The sequence below is a fragment of the Astatotilapia calliptera genome, chromosome 7 (genome assembly GCF_964374335.1).
Source record: "Astatotilapia calliptera chromosome 7, fAstCal68.1, whole genome shotgun sequence".
Classification (NCBI taxonomy): Eukaryota; Metazoa; Chordata; class Actinopteri; order Cichliformes; family Cichlidae; genus Astatotilapia; species Astatotilapia calliptera.
The window spans coordinates 58593972-58615875 of record NC_137428.1 but is presented as its reverse complement, the minus strand read 5'-3'; the positions used below and the strand labels follow the sequence as shown (position 1 = coordinate 58615875).

Below are 21904 nucleotides of genomic sequence, written 5' to 3'. Positions count from 1 at the left end.
CGATCGGCGGTAGCTCGTTAACGGAGATTTGCCGTGTTGTGGCGTTAAGGTAATTTCAACGAGATTAACCTGAAAGCACTAGTGGGAACACGACGAATATGACTGCACATTTACACTGACATCATCCTAGTGCAAAGACAAGTGGAAGCAGACAAAAAAAAGCAAGCATGCTACTAACTTTAGCCGAGTCATTTAGACAGCTGTTAGCACATGATTCTCCTTATGCTGCTGAGAATATAGCCCAGAACAAGCGGATAGTATAGCTTTTATTTTGGAAAGAGCCATTTCTCTGTAATAAACTCTCTTTTCCAAAGATGAGTGATTCCTCAATCAGATACAGGGCTCGCAATATCGCTAGCCCGACGTCCTGGAGCTAGCGATTTTTTCAGTCGGGCTACCAAAATCTATCTCTTCCCTGCCCGTCGGGCTATTGTAGGAAAAATATATGTCAATGCTTTTGCATTCTTTCAGAAATGTAGCTGGGTAATTATGTCATTGGCATCGGTGAGCCACTGTCAATATGTGACATATTGAAGTCGCGTTTGAATTTGCGCTTGTTTTTTTGCTTTCACTTTGCAATCGTGCGAACTGTGTATAGAGAGCGACAGCACTGATCTGTGAGTGATGATAATTTGTGCACCAATTCCTCTGACATCGTCTTATTAATCGTTAGCTTATATGCAAACATGACAAGTGAAATCTCCCGCAGCTTAAACATGTGAGAGGTTGATCGCGCAGAGAATCGCTGAGCTTATGTGAGTGAGTGTGTAAAAGCATTTCAGTTCTGCTGAGCCAAATAAGACAGGTCAGGGTGAAGAAGTGACAGCCAAAGAAAAGCTTACCACAAAACGGAGAAGTTATGACAAATCAGACTATAAGGCAAAAAGAAAGTGCAGCTTTATGGTTTCATGGACAAAATAATTTCTGTGGCTGCAATATGACGAGCTAAATAACCAGGGGTGCACATAAGTGGTCCGCAGGTGCGCATTCGCTGTCAAAATAAAAAACACGCACAAGGGTTAGGGTTAAATTTAAAAACTGTACTTTTGAGTTAAAATATATATTTATAATTTTAATAAATGACAAATTAAAAATGCATGAACATTTTTTTGTATCGAAAAAATATCGAACCGTGACACCAAAGTATCGAACCGAACCGAACCGTGAATTTTGTGTATCGTTGCACCCCTACTAAACAGGTAGCTGCTCTGTTTCACAGGGAGATAAAACAATATCACAGATGAAGAAAGAGGTCCAAGACAGGAGAAGATACTATTTTTTAAAGGTAAGGATTGGTGAATGACTTAAATTTTATTTTTACATATAATGTCCGAATTTTTTCTGCAACCCCAGTTTAAATGTTGCATTGGCTAAAATACTGGAAACATAATCACCCAGGATTTATTTTAGGTTCTGCTGAAAACAACTTTTAGTGATGTGTTTGAAAGTACTTTGCACATATTAATAGGCTACTACTTTGCCACAATACTGTGGAACAGAAATTAAGAGCCGTTGGACCAAATCAATACAATTACTGTATTGTGTTTGTTGAGTGATTACTTTGGAGCACCTTCACTTTACTTGTCTTGGCCAGCAACAGATTAGAGTTAAAAAAAAAGTGCATCAGAATAAAATAAGTACCCTTAAGCAGGTTCTGGCTGCCCTGCTTCCCACATTAACCCAGGCTGCCCTATCCCCTCCTGCCTTCAGATATGGCTATTGAGGCATTTAAATTTACATTGTAAGCAATGGAGTCTTTCCAAAAATAATGCTGTAACCTGGTAATAATTTAATTTCATCGTTTTGTTATATGTGTCTATTTTGACCTCCCTCTTCTCTCTCAAAAATAGAGGAGCAGCAGCCTCCTTTGCCTCTGATAGTTTTGTACTATGCATGTAGATTACCTTCTAAGTGGGCAACATTAGCACTTTAATGTCTTGAGCCTCAATAGAAGGAGAAATTGCTCTGTAAACCAGAGGTGTGGACTCGAGTCACATGACTTGGACTCGAGTCAGACTCGAGTCATTAATTTTATGACTTTAGACTTGACTTGAAAAAATGTTCTAAGACTTGTGACTTGACTTGGACTTTTACACCAATGACTTGGGACTTGAATTGGACTTGAACCGGTTTACTTGAAAAGACTTGATATTTTACCCCAAATATAAAATTTAACATGCATATTATATAGAGATTGAAAATGTGACGTCATTCACGGGTAGAACCGCAAAGGATTCTGGGAACTCGTGGCAAGCGGTACTAGCGCACGCAGGCTTTCAATTAAAATCAGTTATACAGCGATAAAAAGAAACACAAAAATGTCAAGAAGCCGTTGTATTATTAACTGCAATAGCCGGTCGCATGACAGCCACGGGAAGCCGACGGGTAAAGAGATCGGTTGTTATCGGATTATGTCGTTGAAGAGAAAGAACACTCCAGCTCACAGGTTAGTCTGCTCCAAGCATTTACACGAAGGTCAGTGTTTTTTAGTAGTTAATACGTCATTTTCATAACATAATTGGTGATATAGGTTACAAGCAAGTCTGGCGCTGAACAGAAATTGTCGCGCTATGCTCCTTTATTTATTGTGCATAAATAGTGAATTGTCCTGACACAATATTGCGTTTCGCTTCTGTTATTATGGTACATTGACAAAAACACATACTTTTATTCACAGGATAAAACAGGTTTTTTGTATCACTAATTGCCCAGTACGATTACAGCATACAGTATTATTGTCACTGCTACATTTCTGTGATGCTACCAGAAATTATTTCCACTACTAATTAATTACCATTGAGCTCAAAGGTCCTATTAATAAACGGTTAAGGAATGTGTATTTATGACAACAATTTGTGAGACTGGTAAACTTATGATACATACGATGGTCTTTCGTTCTACACGGTGCATTTCAAGGTCCTGTATCCATCCGGCGGTAAGCTGTACCTGGGCTTGTTGCAGTGGCCTGAAGTTACTAAACTTCATGAGTGTATGCACTCACTCCAAGAACCGTATGATTATAAATATGCATATAAATATGCTACGATGAGATAGCTGACTTCATCTAACTAGCAAATGTTGTCCAGGCTACGTTGGTGATGCAGTTTTTTTAATGTGTATGATATTTTTGTCATGCGATTTTAAAGCTGGTCCTACAACCGCATCCAAGAATAACATGCAGCTTATCTCAGAACTGTCGGTGAAAATTATTCTTGGAGCTAGGTTTAATTGAGCTGCATTTTAAAGAGGTGCAATTTCACAATTTGTGTATATTTTCTAAGTTCACTATTTTGTCATGTGTTGAGAAAAACACAGATTTTAAAATTACATGGTCTAATATTTACATTTAGCATAACTGCAACATTATTTTTTCATTATTTTTTTTTTAAAGACTCGAAAGGACTTGAAATTCAAAGTTTCAGACTTGTGACTTGACTCGGACTTTTACACCAGTGACTTGAGACTCGACTCTGACTTGCCTGACATTACTTGAGACTTGACTTGAGACTTGAGGATAAAGACTTGAGACTTACTTGAGACTTGCAAAACAATGACTTGGTCCCACCTCTGCTGTAAACCCAGATGTGTATTTTTTTGTGTTAAACGTTTGTGCTTTCATTACTTTGTAAATTTATCAATAAGCAGAGAAACCGCAAACTATAGCATATGGAACCCATTGCACATAAACAATGCAGCAGCTCAGTATTTTCACTTAAATGTCTTTTTTTTTCAAATAGTGATGGATCACAATTGAAATAACAGGGCATACTGTTTTTAATTCTTGCAAATCACAAACAATTATAATGATTAAATAAATTATTAATTGCAGTGCCAGTCATTTAGAGATGTTCTTATTCTAATGACAATGCTAGTAATGAGAAATTATGAACAAAATACACAGCTGTTTGTTTGTTAGAAAGCAAGTTGACAGATGAGTTTTAATGAGCGCAGCAGTGCAACAGTATCAGGTAATAAAGGAAATTAAAAGTTTGTATCTCTGATTCATAAGAACAAACAACCAGACAGTATTTTGAAATGTAAGTGATTTCCTCCTTTTCTGCACTAAATGTTGAGTGGCAAGTTACCATCTTCAGCTCTGTTTTAGCTTCATCTGAAAGTCTTTTCCGATTATTTAGATCTTTAATCTCTAACTGAATACTAAAAAAGTGTTTTAAAAGATCTGACCGAATTGCGAATAATTAGAGGTAAACATTCACCGTTTCCCAGAAACTATTTCACAGTTATATAGACTCTTATGGAGAACTGGATACTTCAATCTGTAGTTGAAGGTGTGGTATGAGTTGTAACAAAAGTAAGAAAGGGTCGCCGTCAGTGCAGAATACATTTGGCTCGTAAACTGAATATCTTTCTTGCTTATAGGATCTTTGCTATACAAACAGGGTCCAAATAACAGCTGATATTTGTTGAGAAAAAGACCTCTAACTTGTGTATAAACTGGTAAACATGCAGGTGGGAACACAAGTCTGTTCTTTGTGATAAATATTCAGTTGCTGATGACTGAACAAGATAACCAGCGTGTCTTCAGAGGTTATCGGGGAGGCTGCCACATTTGGATATATTTTATCAGTTTATCTGTTATCTTTTTGGCTAGTGGCTAGCACAGAAATAAAAACAGGGGAGATTTTGAATCAAAATGAGATTGTACTTAGTGAAATCAATATATTTCTCTACATAACCTTTTGTGTAATGCATGGACAAAGATGCTACATTTTCATTTGCTTTTAAATGTTAATAGAGCATTTTGTAAATGGCTTAAAAGTAGTAATCAGTGTTCATCTCACTAAAATGTCTGGCTTATTTGTATTAAGGAAATGTCAATTATCCCATACAAAACAGTGTCATCAACGTCAATGTAATGTATTATATATCAATCAAATACATACTTAAGATCCAAAAGGTTGACCACAGGAGAATGAGATTACCAACATTATATTTAATAAAAGCCATCGGTAAAGCCCTGCTGATTTGGCTGATGAAAAACACAATTGATCTGTTTCTTTTTGTAAATTAGAGGCTGAAGTAGATACAAATTTTATTTCCTATCACCTACATTTGGTGAGAGAATAAAATTGTAATTAATAAAACACCTAAGTGCCAACATCTGAGAATTATTCTATACCTCTTTGCCAATTAGGCCTTTGAAGGTGGGACCTCTTTTGAAAGAGGCTTTTAGATTAATCATATTATCTGCAGGTTCTGAAACAAGAATGGTTCTTGACCTCGTCTTCCATAAGAATCCATTATCTTAAACTATCACAGTAATCCTGGCTTTGGGTGGGGAGAGAAGGAAGCAAGAATCAAGCCTAATAGATAGCAAATAAGATTAATCTATGATCTAAGTGCCGATTACACTTGGACCTGCCCTTGAACACTCAGGTGTAACCTTGAGATCTGCATCCACTCTTAGCCAGCAATTGGATTGAAAGTCCCTTAAGGGCTTCAGGTGGTGGAGGGGCACTTTGCCAAGACCTTACCCCTGAGAGATCAAAGGCCAAGCAGTTTAACCCTTACAAAACCGAAGGTGTTAAATATAAGGTCTATAATAGGTGATGGATGTATGCGCCTCGATATTATATAGTACCACATGAAGCAGATTTTGAATTAAGAGGTATATGCTAAATAAACAGTTAAACATGAAAATAAATAAATACATATAACAATAGGCTCATTTTGCTAATTGTATACAGTTGATATTTAAATAAGAATTCAAACACATTAAATTTATATTAACACCATTAATTATATTTTGATCAATCTCAAACATGCAGCTTGTATGTAGTCTATTATTTGCAGAAAGAGCCATTTGCCTCTGCTCTGAATAATGGCTTTGTGATAGACTGTACATGTTTAACATATGGAGATCAATATGCAAGGCTTTCACTCAAGGTTCAGATCAGCAACACGAATGAGCCGTAGACAAACACAGACTTGTGGATCGATGCTCCCCTCGGTTTGACTCTGAAGCTGACTATTTGATTAATCTGGTGGGGCAGCCAGGGAAGAGAGACCAGGCATACAACAGCTGATAGTTTCATGCCATTAGGATGGCTAGAGTAATGAAATTTCATTTAATTTGTCAGGAAGAGAGTGCTAATGTTAAAAAGCTTTTGGGTAATAAAAAAAAGTCTTGAGAGATGTGAAGGAAAGCCTTAAGTAATTACTCTGTGTATCTTGGGTCCTCAAGATGGAATATTTACATTACTGTCATGGAGGTCCTAAGAGTAATTAAATTAGTGAGGTGGATAAGCTCTTTATTCCCACATTTTTCTGGCCTTTTGTGAAAGAAAAGACTAATATGTGGACAAAGCCACTTTTCCTCATGATGGAATTGCTTTGCAGTTCAACCACAGCATGGAGGCTTAGTGAATGACTGTTATTTTATAGCATATTAAGCATATGCCACCTTTACTCTTTTGAACTTGAATGTGTATAGTAGCTGGAACCTTTGCCAGTGCGAAATATTCTTCAGTAAACCTATTAAGGCATTCCTCAAGATATGAGACAGCAAGGTGCTTGTGTATGCATGATTTCTTTTATGCCATTTTGATGTTGTCAAAGAATTCAAACATACCAGCAGAGGCTCATTTGTTAAACCTCGTAATTGAATGGCGTATGGCAAAAGCGCTGCTGTCGCCGTAGGTAGCACCTTTTTGCAAGGTGCAACAGACAACTGCAGAAGTTAAGAAAATGAATTGCAAGATAATATAATGAAAGATATGTATTGGAGTGGGAACAAGGTTAAGCGTAATGCTATTCCAGTTTACATTCCAAGGGTACAGGCCCTATGATGGTGTTAAAAAAGGTCTTCACAAGAAAATAACCATAAATCCAGCAAGCTGTGTGTTGCATCTGACATCTCTATCCGGGTATATCAGCATCCTTTCTCACTCTATACGACTCTTACCAAGACAGATGTGTGAAAGGGCCTGGAAATGTATCTGACCGCTGGCTTACTATAATGAATAACTTCCACTTTAGGTCTTGCAATGTAAGCAGAAAATCCACCTTGCAGACGCTGGAGCTCCGTCATGAATCTAACCCGACAGCCGACATAATATAAAGGCGACAACACTTGTATGACTTCCATTTTCTTTGCTTTCTATTGATTTTCAGTTAATAACGGAGGGAAATACTAAACGTCCATGCTGAGTACCTAATAAATCCTGTCTGAGCTTTTTTATTGAGGCGAATTTAATAAAAGCACTGGGCTAGGTATGGGGATTTGTCTCAGTGAGAGCAGACAAAAAATAGAGATGAGTGGGGAAGGGTAAATCCAGATGCTAAACACTCATTCAAGTCTCATAACAACTGAAATTTATCTTAACTCCAAACTCTTTAGTTATGAAAAAAATATGTTTTTTAACATCTCGATTAGGGATTCTTATAGTAATTTGACAAAGGTAGTTCAGATTAACTTCAGACTCTATGGCCTGAGTGGTAAAAATGTATTCTAACATGTTAATGTCTCCTTAAAGTCCCGGAGACGTTAGCAATAAATGATATGTTGTTCACAATAAGTAACTAATGGCATTGCTGTAAATAGTATCTAAATGGTAAAAAACATCTTCCCTAAGGGTAAAATTCATCAACCAAAGCATAATTTGTTGCTCACAAACATCAAAAAGATTTCATAAAATTAGATATCTGTGTTTAAAATGAAAAAAAGAGAAAAGAGATAATGTCTGTTTGATTTATATCAAGGTAAGAAGACTACACCGCTACTCCTGATTCGCCCTCAAGTCAAAAGAAATAGACAGCCCAGATATATTAAATGAAGGTAAAAGATCAGCTATGTGACCATGATGTCAATCGGTTAAGGCAGGGAGCTCACTGAGTCAAAAGTCTCCATGAGAGCTAATTATGTGCCTTTGAGGAATAATTTAGAGTACATAACATCAGTCCTTCCACAGAACAAAAATAACATGTTAAATTAGCGTTGATAACATTTTGCAGTTTCACATTCAGGTTAATTACTACTGCTTATGTCAATGTCAATGACTTTTTGACCATGTCATGTATTCCTTTTATATTTTTAAGTGTAGCAACCACCCCTGTCTCATTATCTCATCTGAGACAGGGAGTTTTGAAAGTATTTGAATTTATGAATCTAGCCTTTATTGCTTCATTATTCTATGACTAAAGTGGGCTTTTTTTTCCATCACATTCGAGGCTAAGAAACACAAAACAATATTACTTTGTGCACCGTTGAATCTGACAAGCACAGCAATTAAAGAAAACTAAACCTTTATCTCTGTGGCAGTTCCCCATTAGGCCAGCTTCAACATGTATTTTGCATTGTGAACAGTGCCATCGCCAATTCACCTAAGAAAAGTATTTAGCTTCACCTAAACTATTGGTTTAATGTTATAGGAGAAAATAAGCAGCATTTTAAGATGTGTTTTACACATCAGCTACAACCAGCTAATTAGCTAATGTCTCTAGCCTATTTTCCTATTATCTTTTTCTACACACATAAAAGACATCTAGATTTTTTTAAGTTAAAAGGAACCAAGCTTATTATGACTTAATACCATTTTAGCAGTTCAGCTTAGCTGTGTCTTTATGCTAATTGATGCTCAAGGGTAGGCTAAATTATTTATAATTGTATGTGAATGAGGCTCATGCTGGTACAATCTATGCGACACCAAGACAACAGGATAATTGAAATAGAGATGAGACTGTCAATCCCAAGTGCACAAACGAACCCAAACTTTATCTATGGCATCGTGACATCACATACCACAGTGTTTAATCACTGTTGATTTAATGTTAGAGAACACAGACCAATTCTGAGGAAAATGGTTATGTACAGGTGATGTAGAGCCGTTCAAGTCTTGACAGGTAACGCCAACAGTATTGTCTGTAAATGTTTGCTTACATTGTCAACTTTGACGCTAGAGGTCTGATACTGAGTGGAGTGTTCCTTTTAACTAGCTACGAACTCAGTAATTTTGCGCCACAATAAATCAGTTAGCCCAGGTCAGTGTCATTGTGTCGATGTGCAATTTGCAACCATTGTTTGGTTGTCTACAGTAAATGTTGTCCGTAAAATCAACCAGCAGCCAACATGTCCAAAAGGAGCTTTCTGCAAATGATAGATTACCACTAGTGGCTTTTACTGCATCTAGTCCTGAAATCCCTGATGTAGCAGACTGGAACAATAATAGTCTCTCTTTTTTCACTTGTTATCCCTCTGTGTAAATAAATCAAGGGAGATAGCAGATATAGTACAGTACAAAAGTCTTAAGTTACCGCTGATTTCTTTATGTTTTGTTTCTTGTAATTTTTAAAGTGACCTTGAACAATAATTCTCCAGACTTTCTGGAGGTTTTTCATCATTTTTGTTTTGACTTTTTTTCTTTTCTCTTTTTTTTGTTAAGCCACCTAAATTGACCTAAGAGTCATTAAAACAAAGTCTAACTCAATGATGACCTTAGCAGAACCAATTTTAAATGGTATATTTAGGCACTTGCAAAAACACATCATTTGTTCCAATTTTTTAAACGAATCTGTGAAAAATTTGGGAATCACCTTTTTCGTATATCTCGGCATGATGTGCACTCTGTCCTTAAACAAACTGAGGAAACTGGACAAGTGATGCACAAAAGAAGAAGTGGTGGGCCTAAGAAACTACAGATGAAAAACAGTATCCAAACAAAGACCTAAAACAGATACATCTGGCCCCTCAACACACAGCAGAATCCCCTCCCAATCATGGATTGGTCTCTCCAAAGCCCAGACCCAGATCATTTGACAGAGAACAGAATAAAAGGCAGCCAACATCCAAAGAATAGCCTTATATACTGTTTTTCCACGTTCCAATAAACTGCTGCTCCAATAAATCAGACTTTTGCACATACCATATATATATATATATATATATATATATATATATATATATATATATATATATATATATATATATGTAGGATGGAGTAGGATAATGACTTGGGATGTACTTAACTGATCCTATAAGATGTGCATGACTATAAAGATGCATCACTTACAGTTTACTGTTTATTGGTATTAATGCTGCATTATTAAATTGCTGTAGAAAAACAAACATAACAAACACACAATTTGATAGCTTTCCAGACATTATTCTATAAATCCCACAAATGAAAAACAGTGGAAGTGTTGCTTTTTACAAGGCACTGTACCAGAGAGTTCTCAGCATGCACTCCTCTTCGATTTCCTTACCACCCTTTTGTCTGCATGAGAAAAAGCCACTCAAGGTCAAGCCATTAAAGGACTACCTCTGCTGTAGCTAAATTTTCTCACAATTGTAACCTACAGCAAGAGATTAAAAGACAATTGATTCAGGGGAAGAGGGAAACCAGGTATACAGACATGATAACCTGTACAGGTCAAGTATCCACATCAGTGGCGATTATCATTATCTGCTATGCCAAGTGAAAAAGTAGTGTTTATACATAACTTTACTATAGTTTAGACTAAAATAAAAACAAAGAAATACACTGTTGAATACACTTTGACGTTTTTTTCTAAATAAATTTCTTTCAGCATGATGAATTTGTCCCTTATCAGCCGTTCTCACCCTCCTGGGTTAAGGCACGCAAGCATACTCAGAAAACTTTTGGAGAAGAAAAAAAGGTACGCTAACTTTTTGATGGGATGACCTTAAGGCACGCAAGCATGCTCGAGAAACTTATGGAAAAAAACATCTAAGGCACACCAACGTTTAGACTCTGATGAAGGCCACAAGCTGAAACACATTGGTTTAACAATAAACTTGTTCTCTATACTTCAAGTGTTGCTGCAGCTTTGACCTCTTCTTGCTTTTTCCTCTGCCTGATACACACTGGAAGTATGCAAAGTTGTGCCATATGCTTGTACTTTGCTTTTACACCCACTTTTTTTTCTAGGAATTACTGTAACACTGTTATTAACGACGCCAACAAACACAAATCAGCCAATAAATGTAAATTAGCTGGGCCTTCTGGCTATTCACAATTGATAGAGGAAACCAGGGACAACCCCAAGTTTTCTTTTCAGCCCTGTAACCAAGGTGACAAAGAGTCAGATTACAATGTGATCTGTAGTAGTGACTGCATGAATTTCTTTACTAATAAATTGTTCACAGCCTTTCTGGAAATGTATCAAGTACAGATTTTTTAATAACTGCTGATATTTCTTTAGACTCTTTATCTCCAATTCTTATTTCAAAACTAGATTCAACAATTCCTTCCTATAAATATTTCTTCATCAGCATGCTAGTTAGACCCCTTTCCTACAAGACTATTAGAAGTCTAACCACTAATTAATACTACAATTTTAAACACAATCAGTTTATCACTATTAGCAGGATAAGTACCACAGGCTTTCAAGGTGGGTGTAATTGAACCAATGCTTAAAAAAAATGTCTTAGCTAATAATAGACCAATTGTGAGCCATTCTCAAATTTTTTTTAAAGGAGTTGACAAACTGCTGGGTTGTCGTTTGGAAGTGGTCTATCTAAAGAATTTCAATCAGGTTTCCAGAATTTATGATAGCATTGAAACAGTCTATGAATTACCTTCTTATGGCCTCTGACAGTGGACTCATCTCTGTGCCTGTGCTGTTAGTACTCAGTGTAACATTCAACACTGTTTATTAGGGGTGCAACGATATTCGTATCGATATTGAACCGTTCGATACAGTGCTTTCGGTTCGGTACGCATATGTATCGAACAATACAACATTTGTAATTTATTTTATCAACTTTCCTTCTGACGATGCTGTCTGTGTGGAGCGCTCAGTGAATCTGCGTTCGACTACTCCGCCTAGGCTGCACTGTCGAGCGCAGATCCACTGAGCGCTCCACACAGACAGCATAGTCAGAAGGAAGAGTGCAGGGCACCTCCCCCACCCTCATTCAGATCTGGCGTTTGGAATTATTTTGGTTTTCATGTGACGTATGACCCTGAAGGTAAGCGAGTCATGGACTAAAGTAAAACAGTATGTTGGATGTGCCATGCAATGCTCAATTACATGGGTGGGAACTAGTGTGTTAGCGCAGTTAGCTCGTTAACGTGTTGGCCGTCTAGCCCCATGCACGGGGCGATCGGCGGTAGCTCGTTAACGGAGATTTGCCGTGTTGTGGTGTTAAGGTCATTTCAACGAGATTAACCTGAAAGCACTAGTGGGAACACAACGAATATGACTGCACATTTACGCCGACATCATCCTAGTGCAAAGACAAAAACAACAAGCATGCTACTAACTTTAGCCGAGTCATTTAGACAGCTGTTAGCACATGATTCTCCTTATGCTGCTGAGAATATAGCCCAGAAGAAGCGGATAGTATAGCTTTTATTTTGGAAAGAGAAATTTCTCTGTAATAAACTCTCTTTTCCAAAGATGCATGATTCCTCAATCAGATACAGGGCTTGCAATATCGCTAGCCCGACGTCCCGGAGCTAGCGATTTTTTCAGTCGGGCTACCAAAATCTATCTCTTCCCTGCCCGTTGGGCTATTGTAGGAAGGAAAAATATATGTCAATGCTTTTGCATTCTTTCAGAAATGTAGCTGGGTAATTATGTCATTGGCATCGGTGAGCCACTGTCAATATGTGACATATTGAAATCGCGTTTGAATTTGCGCTTGTTTTTTTGCTTTCACTTTGCAATCCTGCGAACTGTGTATAGAGAGCGACAGCACTGATCTGTGAGTGATGATAATTTGTGCACCAATTCCTCTGACATCGTCTTATTACTCGTTAGCTTATATGCAAACATGACAAGTGAAATCTCCCGCAGCTTAAACATGTGAGAGGTTGATCGCGCAGAGAATCGCTGAGCTTATGTGAGTGAGTGTGTAAAAGCAGCAGTATATATATTTTAGTTCTGCTGAGCCAAATAAGACAGGTCAGGGTGAAGAAGTGACAGCCAAAGAAAAGCTTACCACAAAACGGAGAAGTTATGACAAATCAGACTATAAGGCAAAAAGAAAGTGCAGCTTTATGGTTTCATGGACAAAATAATTTCTGTGGCTGCAATATGACGAGCTAAATAACCAGGGCTGCACATAAGTGGTCCGCAGGTGCGCATTCGCTGTCAAAATAAAAAACACGCACAAGGGTTAGGGTTAAATTTAAAAACTGTACTTTTGAGTTAAAATATATATTTATAATTTTAATAAATGACAAATTAAAAAGGCATGAACATTTTTTTTGTATCGAAAAAATATCGAACCGTGACACCAAAGGATCGAACCGAACCGAACCGTGAATTTTGTGTATCGTTGCACCCCTACTGTTTATCACCATACATTACTACAAAGATTATAACACACTGTTGGTATTAAAGGAGCTGTGCTTTAGTGGTTTGAGTTGTATCTAACTGATATATTCCAATTAGTTCATGTAAATGCAGACTGTTCTTCACACACACACGACCGTTTCACAGGTTCTGCAGTAGGACCAATACTTTTTGCATTACACATGCTTCTCTTAGCCAATGATATTAGAAAACACATATCTATGAAGTTAAACTACAGGCATATCATGAAAACAAAGGCCTGGATGTCTCATAATTCTTTCCTCTTAATTCAGTCAAAAGTGGGGTTATTATATTTGGCCCCCATTGTTTTCAGTTCCTTTCACTTTCAACCTAATTATTCTCATTGCCTTTCTTTGTCCTTCAGTAACACTGTGAACAATCTGAGTCGTTTTGATATATCCTTCAATGTGTATTGAGCAAACATGTAAGACTGCTTTTTTTGTTTATGCGCACAATATCTCTAAAATTTGAAATATTCAGTGTCAGGGTAATGCTAAAAACTAGCCCACTAATTTATTATTATCTAATAAAACTTATTGTTAAGGCTACACCAGGAGACAATCAACCACAGCTTCATTCTGCTACTATATGCTCAGACTGCTCTGAGTACTCGCACGTCGTTTATAGATTGCTGCAGCATTTATTAAATAAGTCTGTGTTTCTCCCAATGCTGTTTTCTCTTCTTTTCCTTCTTTTCTCTTTCCTCTCAACCCCCAACCAGTCATGGCACATGGCTCTGCCTCCTGGAGCCTGGTTCTGCCGGAGGTTTCTTCCTTTGAAAAGAGAGTTTTTCCTACTGTTACTAAGTGCTTGCTCGTAGTGGGTTGTTTGATTGTTGGGGTTTTCTATATCACTACTATAAAGACTTCACCTTACAGTCCGAAGTACCTCAACGCTACTGAATTGAATTAAACTGTTGCATATAGCCAAATCTGGCAATGGTTTGAAATCAGTTAGTTTCCTAAGTAAAGGAAACTAATTCAAGGAACCACAATCAAAAGCAGAGAACATGCAAACTCCTTATTAAAAAGTAAGGAAATACTTCTTGCTGTTATGCAATGAGGACATTTCCTTACACTAATTACATGTACCATAAAATATAAAACAAACCCTTAAATGCCACATGTAAGATTCAGTGAATATTTATCCAAAGTCTTAGTTTTGTTTAAAAGTTATGCATTCTTTACACCTTAAAGAGATACTAGTGGCATATTTTTTCAGATAGAAAGCAGGTTAGCAGGCCAAGTGTTTATCTGCTAAGAGAGCAGAGTCTCAAGTAATTGAGTGGAGACATTTTATTAATCCAAGTTATAAACATCAAGTACATCAGCTTATGGGACTCCCAAACATATGGTAATTAGCTTTTACTACACTAATATAATATATTAACACCCCAGTCCCTCCCGAAGACATGCATGTTAAAACACACACACAAACACACATGCACCCTCTCATTACCATATTGCACGAGAGGAATCATTTGCTTGATTGGACATAGCTTTTAAATAGTCAAGAGGTCCAGCAACCCAGAATGGGGTCTTAAATTTTCATCATGAATGACCTACAAACTACTGTCTATGAAAGAGTCATAAGATGCTTCCTACTCAAGCAACAGAAGTGTCAACTTGAAATATTAAAAATCAGTAGTCACTGGTGTGTAGATGTAGATTTAAAGAGAATAGTCCAATTTTTCTAGGACATTTTAACAAATGAATTAATAATTAAATAAGCCTAATCAAATATTTGCAGTAACCCTGTTTATTCCAGGTTTATTTATTTACTCTTCCCAAATTGATCATCTGTCCACCAGATTGTATTCATGTTGTTAGCTTAAAAACAATAATTCATTTCAATTAAATCAGCTGTAGTTGTTTTTGAGCTATCACATATATTAGTATCAGCAAAAGTAAGGTATAGTACTGTGTAAGTCAAGTGTCAAGCCTCCTTCTTTATACTTTTAAAGTGCTCCTGGTTAATCATTATCCAGACATATCTGGATAGAAAAATATACAGTAAAACATTATCAGTGATGGATTGGTCTTCCTAAAATCCAGACCTCAACATTATTGATGCAGTGTGGCATCATCTTGAGAGGGAATAAAATAAAAGGCAGCCAACATCCAAAGAAGAGCTTTGAATGTATTTCGAGAAGCCTGGAAAGCTATTTCTAGGCCCTGTTGAAACTAAGCTTACCTAAAAGTTCACACTCTGCTGAAGAATAAGCTAGTCATACCAAACATTGACTTTCAAGCTCATTAGAATAGTGCAAACTCTATTTTTTCACCTTATAAAGTCCCTATCAAAGGTTTAAGACCACTTTAAAAATGGCAAAAAAAAATCATATTTTGCATGGTTGGATCTTAACAAGGTTCCAAGTAGAGCTTCAACCTGCAATAAGAAGAAATGGGAGTGAGACAAAACATTTATTGAAAACAAGGCTTAAACTAAAACAGGCTGTTTTACAGCTGATCAAACATTTAAGACGACATGCCTTTAAAAGGTCAAATCTGTGCAAAAATGTGGATTCATTGTCATTTCCTGTCAGGTAGTCATATTGTCATGACATTCTGATGGAAAAGGCAAATAAAACTTTCTGTTTTTGAACGTGGTCACATTGTTGAACTGCATAAGCAGGGTTTCTCGCAGGGTGCTAATGCTGCTGAGGTGGGACGCACTATCACAGTCATTTGGAATTTCTTAAATGATCCTGAGGGTTATGGAACAAAATAGTTAAGTGGAAGGACCCAAAAAAATGTCACCAGCACTGAGCCGGAGGATCCAATTGGCTGTCCGTCAAGACACTGGATGATCCTCGACCCCAATTAGGGATGTTACTGGTGCCGACTGCAGCCCCATAACCATCGTACAGCATCAGAGACTGAAGGCTGAAGACTGAAGCTTCAAAAAGAAAAAACGTCTTCAAAGGCTACGTCTCCTTGAACTCCACAGAACTGACCATTTGGACTCTTCAAGAGAGCACCAAAAATGGGACATTGAATGGTGGAAGAAAGTTTTATTCTCTGATGAGAAAATTTTTAACTTTGATGGTCCTGATGGTTTCCAACATTAGTGGCATGACAAGCAGATCCCACCTAAGATGTTTTCTACGTGGTACAGTGGAGGGGGTGCCATAATGGTCTGGGGTGCTTTTTCCTTCAGTGGAACAATGGAGCTTCAGGAGGTGCAGGGGCATCAAATAGCTGCTGGCTATGTCCAGATGTTTCAGAGAGAATCCCTCATAACTGAGGGCCCTCGTCTGTGTGGTAATGACTGGGTTTTTCAACAGGACAACGCTACAATACACAATGCTTGCAGGCCAAGGGACTTAATCCAGGACAATAACATCACTCTGCTGGACCATCCTGCATGTTCCCTGTGAACCTTTGGGGATGGATTTACAAAAATGGACAACAGTTACAAACAGTAGATGCCCTTCCTGCTGCTGTCTTCATCACTTGGAGTAATGTTCCTACTCATCTCATGGAAACGCTTGCATCAAGCATGCCGCAACAAATTTTTGAAGTGATCAGCAATAACGGTAGAGCTACTCATTACTGAGATCATGTTTGGAACTTTGATTTCTCTTTTTGGGGGGTTGGAGGTGCGGTTCTAAACTTTTGATCAGCTGTAAAAGAGCTTGATTCAGTTTAAGAGTTGTTTTCAATAAATTGCATGCTCAAACAATGTTTTGTCTCACTCCCATTTCTTTTTTTTGCATGTTGAAGCTCTACTTAGAACCTTCTTAAGATCCAAACATGAAAGACATGATTTTTTTTGCCATTTTTCAAGTCGTCTTAAACTTTTGTTCAGGACTGTATATTGTATTTCCATTCATGTTTACATGTTTCAGTAAATCATTGCAACCATTTCTCATTTTTAGGACAATTTAAACACATGAGAGATGGCTCTAAACCTTTGAACAGCAGTGCATCGTAGTCAATGGAGCTTCATTTATACACTAGCAGAATCACCAATCAAGCATGAGTTTCCAGTAATATGATAACAATATCACTTGTAGATTTACAAATTATTCACACAAAAAAGAATCTAAAATCAGTTGACAGCTCACTTAAATAGAAGATATTTCAGATAAATGAGAGATTACTGTAAACTTTGAATCATGTACATTTGCTATAGTTAGGTCAAAGAATCAAAATATGTACCTAATAATGAGCCTGATAGGCCCTCTTTAAGCCCCCAACCATATATATAGTGTAAGGTGAATCTGTTAAATAGCTATCGGAAAAGTAAAGAACGCACGTTATTTATTATTGAGCTGAGTTTACTCAAGTCACTCAATAGCTAAGGAATGTGGAATTCTTTGCTTTTGCATGTCATACAGATCTTTGAGAAAAAAATGTACCAGATTTACCAAATAAAAGCCATTACCAAAAGATCTTTGTATTTATCTCTAATTTGAAAATATGAATTGTTAAACTTTGAGACTCCAAACTGAAAGACTTTCTGCTCTTGACTTTCACATTTTAGAAAAACAGAAAAAGCTTTCATTCAATTCATTTATTGATTCACTTTGAAATTGTTTGGAGAAGTAAATATGTCATATGTCATGATCAGCAGAATACTTAGCAGCAAATGTGAGATTGTAAGATGTCATTAGTGATTAGAACTGCTTGCAAAAACTGTGATTTTGTTTTAAGGAGTGTGTCTGTTCACTTTTAATAAGCAGGCAGGCTGCACAACAGTTTCCTGTGTTTTAAAGCTTATAGTACCAGACCTTCTCCATCTACTCAGCTGCTATTATTCTGTCAAGAGCTGCTGTGTTTTTGTCAAGAAAGGAAGTTATTTCATTTCCACCTTTTGTCTGTATCTGAATGCGAGCGACGCTCTTTCAGCAATATTCACTCCCCTCTCCATCCTAACAAAAATATACAACCTTTCTTTGGCCCGCAACGCTTGTTGGTTGCAGAAAAATAGGAATTTCCTCGATTGGTGTAAATCCCCACACCAGACTTCAGCTGTTGTTTTTTCCCCCTTTCCCCCCTGCTTCAGTGGATTACAGTGTTTCCATCAACCAAACAGACAGCCCCTAGAGTGCGAGATGATATCATCAACAATGTTGAGTAAATACTCATAAAACCTTGTTTCTTCCATTATGATCAGCAGCATTAAGAAATAATAAAATAAAATTATGAGAATGCAGGTTGACAAACACACCCATTCAGAAATATAACTAAGCCTATACTGTTGCAGTCGCTGTCCTTAACATTGAAACCATTGGTCTGATAGCTACAAGCGTCCAGCACTGTTGGTTTCAACGTCCTCTGTTTAAAAAAAAAAGTGTTCGTCAGCTGACCTGGAAAACCAAAGTTTTGAGTATAATCACAACTTTTCCGTTTTGGTAGTTGCATGTCCCAATGCAACCTGGGGCAACAGTTAGAAAGGCTGCTTTTAGCAGAAAGAATTCAATGACCATATTAGGCATTGTTTAGAACCTCTACATATTAGCTTTCACACACTCTGAGCTATAAAAGAAAAAAATGACTAATGACTTTCAAATAACTAATTTTAAATGACTGAGGCTAATACAGGCCAGATGATATGAATGTGCCATCCAGCAGCAGAGACACATGTTCTGTGGAAACAGGATTTGGATTAAAAATTAGCGATGTGGCCTTTTAAGTAGTAAGATTAATAAAAGAGAGATAAAAAGAGGCAGTCAGGTAGATAGAACCCATTCTTAGACTTGGCTTGATAAGGGAGTGGGAGGTCTCTTGCAGGCAACATCTGCTGTCATTAACAATATCAAATTTAATAACTGTCAACTGCAAGGGAAATTCCCAGTTCTACATATTTCCTCACAGCATATTTAGCGTATTTTCACTCTTGCATAGCTGTATGTTGCAGTATGTGCTGTATAGAACAACTTGTCCATGCTCCAAAGACTCATAATCTAGAAGTCAGGGGTGTCCTTCACGTCCCACCACTCCTGTTATTGTTGCTTCCTGACCTCAGTGGCCTCTGCAAAAAAGACACTTTGCTTTAGCAGGACTGTTGTTAATCCTTTCAGGCAGCTATGAGCTTACCCCTCTGCTACTGCATAGCCTACAATAAAAGTGTATTACTTTGTATCTCCAATACAATTGAATGATATATATATATATATATATATATATATATATATATATATATATATATATATATATATGTATATGTGTGTGTGTGTGTGCTAATAATTTTATCATCTAAAATGATGGATAACCAGGTAAACTGGCAACAAAAAGGTTTTACGTTCATATTATGTCTCCCTCTGATCAGGCTGATTTTACCCAGTAAGAATGCATTCATTCAGCAATCTTGCTATCTTGCTTTTGGCTTTTGGCCACAATATATGACCTGTCCTCCTGCTGAGGGGTTCGGACACATTAGGAGCAATGAAGCTAATGATATCAGAGCACTCTATAGAGCACATCAGTGCACAGGGATGACAAACCTGTCAGAAGACATAATCTAAGAGGAGGTCATAACATCTTCAGAAAACCGTAGCGATTTGCACTTCTTTCTCTGCCATCCCGTAATAATGGAGCGCCAATAAATTCCTTACCTGCCATGAGCCAGTGAGTTCACATGTAATAGCCAATGACATTAAAGGATGAAACATATCGTGAAAAAAATAAAAACGGTGGTGTTGCTAGACGTCTAAGACCTTGTTAGACACTTAATTATCAAAGATGCCAGGAAACCTTTTATGAATAGCTTATTTTGAGGTGATTTCTCTATTTTAGTATCTTTAGCAATACAGGACTACTTTTCACTAGATACTGAGCAGTGAAACAGCAAAATATTCCTCAAAAAGTCTCACTTTTAGTGTTGTAAAGCGGCAGTAAAGTTAATGTTTTTACCCAGTGTAAATAAAGGCTACTGTATTGGCTCACTAAGGAAACTAAACTAATCTTAGGCCTGTTCAATTATCCATTGATCACCCAGCTATTTTTTTTAACTCATAATGTACTTTAATTGTTGGATTTTAAACTGAAAACTGGTGCAAGGGAAGAAGTATATGAAGTCATCTGATGAGAGCTGTATTAGACATAAAGCTACATTAGCTAATGTGGTGGTAAAAGTGATCAGATCTTTTTTGAAATTATTTTTATTATAAATGTCTGTTTCTCTACTTCTATTTAATTAAATACATTATAAAGTACTATTATTCTGTGTTATTAACTCGTAACATAAACCATTACAACACTCGTGTTTCTTAACAAAATTAATACAAATTCGTTGCATCTTTCAACTTGTTTTTTTAACAATTTTGCTATGCCATTGTGTATTCTATTGGATCAGGAGAAGAAAAATGGCTGTTTTGTTCTTTCAACCAATGTTGGATAGCAGAGACAGCAGAAAAGATTGGTGAGTAGGTCTGCGTTTTGAAGCATACCTGTGTTAATCCTGCTCTAGATTGCTGTGCTGAGACTGCTTGTATTTACATATGCAGAGGATCCCGCTGTTTTGAGCACACCATTGACAAGACAGAGCAATTAATCATCCCCAAATACTCCCGCCGTGCAACAGACGACCCTTGCAGAACATGCTGCCACGGAGGGTGTGCAGGTGTGAATCAAGCTGCAAGAAAAAAAAAACTTCAGAGCCAGTCTCTTCCTCAATCTTTTTTGTTTGTCATCTCTGGACAGAACAGAACTCATATCTAATGCTTTCTTCTGCCCTGTTTTTTGAATGAGAGATATTCGTTTGGTGCCAGATCATCTCATATAGAGCTGCAAGGAGGGATGAGGTGGACAACGGTTCAGCAGGGCTGTCGCCATGGCAACTTGATTTGATGATCTTAAAAGGGTGGCTATAAGCAATACTAGGAGAAATGTGCTTTTTGCTTATGGGCTTGTCTCCCATTGATCAAAGAACGTTTTCTTGTAGGGAAAACTTCAGAAAGGGGTACAAAGTCTGGTGTCTGGCCAAGTTTGGTGTCTGCTGAAAACATATGATCTCACTTGTATCCCCACGCTGAATATTCGGTGTTTCCTTAAAATAGAATCCCGAGTAGGACCACCAACTTTTGAGAGATCAAAGAATTAATGAGACATGATGTGACTTCCTGCTGGATGGCCTCACTGCTTACAGTTTTGCTTAAGTATTATAATGAGCAAATGCTTTAAAAGTAAAAAATCCTCATAATGTTTATAAGATTTGGTCTGAAGATCTTTTATGCCAATTTTTGTAAAGATTAGAAAAACTAAAATTGAAGAAAAATTGAAGAAAAAAACAACCCTGACACAATTCTGCCACAGACTGCATTACCCTTGTTTCCCCATCAGCCTGGTGGTGGGCCCATTTTACAAACCCTATTTAAATGATCACAACTCAGTTATTGCTTGGGTTTCTTAAAGATGGGAAGATGGGTTTTATCATTATATTTGGCGTATCATGGTAGATCAAAGCATTTATAAGGTACTGCTGTCTGAATGCCGACATAAAAATTAGAACATAAAACATAAAAGTTCTGCCTAGATTTTAACATGTGTTCTTTACATTACTACAACTCCTCAGTTCCTCAAGTCCTTAAAGATGAAAATTAATTTCTACTTTTACAGCTAAAATTACAAAATAAAGGTTTAAGAATTGGACATTG

General features: G+C 37.1%; 1 long non-coding RNA gene across 1 annotated transcript; it reads left to right on the top strand.

The window, feature by feature from the left end:
* Positions 1 to 1217: 1217 nt before the first annotated feature.
* On the top strand, positions 1218 to 21514 carry LOC145430167 (uncharacterized). Its single transcript, XR_013910610.1, has 3 exons — positions 1218 to 1285; positions 20605 to 20670; positions 20756 to 21514. It is a non-coding gene; the product is annotated as an uncharacterized LOC145430167 (long non-coding RNA).
* Positions 21515 to 21904: the final 390 nt, after the last annotated feature.